This window comes from Octopus sinensis, linkage group LG30 (assembly GCF_006345805.1).
Source record: "Octopus sinensis linkage group LG30, ASM634580v1, whole genome shotgun sequence".
Lineage (NCBI taxonomy): Eukaryota > Metazoa > Mollusca > Cephalopoda > Octopoda > Octopodidae > Octopus > Octopus sinensis.
The window spans coordinates 11,903,079-11,905,578 of NC_043026.1; positions in this window are offsets into that span (position 1 = coordinate 11,903,079).

Below are 2,500 nucleotides of genomic sequence, written 5' to 3' on the forward strand. Positions count from 1 at the left end.
TGTACTAAAGAGATTTACTCTGATATTCTCATTTAAATATGAATAGGTAAATTCGGGCGGTTTGGTAACGAAAGGGTTTATATAAGTGTCGTCTGTTTATACATAAACACTGTTTCATACTTTCAGTTTAGTTTTCCTCAAATCACTGTCGCTAATTTACTCTCTTCCAAGAACATTTTCACTCACTGTTATCTGTTAGCTTCCCATACATTTTACTCATGTATCTATCAGCGTGATAGACAGAAACAAATATTACATTTACTTTCATTTTATTCGTTGCCCACTGTGTGTGTGCGTTTGCGTGTGGTGTAAACCAGACTAAGAAAAGCATTTGACACACACACCAGAATGTGAGTTTTCTGTAAATTTTGCTTAATTGGAGTTTAAATTTTAAAAACTGGACCTGGCATCACGCGATGCATTGTACTCTTAAAACTGCTAGGTAAATTGTAATTGAAGAAATCCTATATTGTAGATTTGTATAACTCCCAAAGGGAGGCAGATAAAATCTGCCTTTTATAATAAGAGATATATATACCATCCTCATCATTTAACATCTGTTGTCCATGCTGACATGGGTTGGACGGTTTGACCAGAGCTGGGGAGCTGCATCAGGCATCAGGTCTGATTTGGAATGGTTTCTATGGCTGGATGCCCTTCATAATCCCAACCACTTTACAGAATGTGCCAGGTGCTTTTATGTGGCACCGCACAGGCGATTTTACATGAGTGCTTTTCACCACCAGAGAGACTGGCCTTAACACTTCTGCTGGTCTTCTTGAATCCAGCAAGATGCCAGGCATCTCACATGAAAGGTTCAGCATCGCGATCCATCTTTATATATAAAAGTGAAGTTGTGTGTCTGTCTCCTACGATTTAGATTCCTAACTACTCCCACATTTTGCGGTGCAGTTTAACCAAAACCGGGTATCTTATAGTCGTGATTCATATCGTGCGCTTCTGGGTATTAGCGCGCGTCTACGATTTAAAAAATAATTTACTATCATTTCTTTCCATTTTAATGCATATTTTTTTAAATATAAGGGAAGTAACTCTCTAAAAATGTCTTCGAGTTTAAAAAGAATTTACCGTCATTTTTTTCCATTTTAATGCATTTTTTTGCTACTTTTTGGCTATAACTCTCTAAAAATGCTTATATAGTTATTTCCCTTACAAACCCGAGCAACGCCGGGCGATACTGCTAGTTTATATATAAAAGTGAAGTTGTGTGTCTGTCTCCTACTATTTAGATTCCTAACTACTCCCACATTTTGCGGTGCAGTTTAACCAAAACCGGGTATCTTATAGTCGTGATTCATATCGTGCGCTTCTGGGTATTAGCGCGCGTCTACGATTTAAAAAATAATTTACTATCATTTCTTTCCATTTTAATGCATATTTTTTTAAATATAAGGGAAGTAACTCTCTAAAAATGTCTTCGAGTTTAAAAAGAATTTACCGTCATTTTTTTCCATTTTAATGCATTTTTTTGCTACTTTTTGGCTATAACTCTCTAAAAATGCTTATATAGTTATTTCCCTTACAAACCCGAGCAACGCCGGGCGATACTGCTAGTATATATATAAAGATTAAGTACTAGTTACATACTGGGGTAGATCTAATCGACTGGCCCCCTCCCCCAAAATTTCGGGCCTGTGCCTAGAATAGAAAAGAATATTAGGCTCAGTTACTTGTTTATCTCTTTTTGCCTTCACTATTTTACTGCATAACACAATTATACAAACTTCTGCTGTTTCCACTTTATTTCTTTCATTAATCCTGCAGTTTTTGTTTTTGTGTTAACAAGCTTCCTTTGAATATCACACTGGTCTCTTACCAACAGAATTAAAGAAATATCCAAAAAAGTTCCCTTCACCAGAGAAGATCTCAGGAAAATTAATCCTTCCAAAAAGGTTCCAATAAGCATAATGTGAGGGTTTTTAATGCTAAAATGTAATTTATTGTTGGTGTGAAGACAAAAAAAAGTTGTTTTTTTTATTGGACAACATATCTTTTCTTGCTTTAGTCATTAAACTGCAGCCATACTGGGGCACCACCTTGTAGAACTTTTAGTCATATGAATTGATCCCCAGTACTTATTCATTTATTTTGGTTAAACCTGGTACATACTCTATTGGACTCTTTTGCTGAAGTAAGTTATGGGGATGTAAACACACCAACACTGGTTGTCAAGTGGTACTGGGGACAAGTCCAAATATATATATATATACAACAGGCTTGTTTGTTTCTGACTACCACATCCACTCTATGGAAGCACTCCGTCGGTTACGACGATGAGGGTTCCGGTTGATCCGATCAACGGAACAGCCTGCTCGTGAAATTAACGTGTAAGTGGCTGAGCACTCCACAGACACGTGTACCCTTAACGTAGTTCTCGGGGGGATATTCAGCGTGACACAGAGAGTGACAAGGCCGGCCCTTTGAAATACAGGTACAACAGAAACAGGAAGTAAGAGTGAGAGAAAGTTGTGGTGAAAGA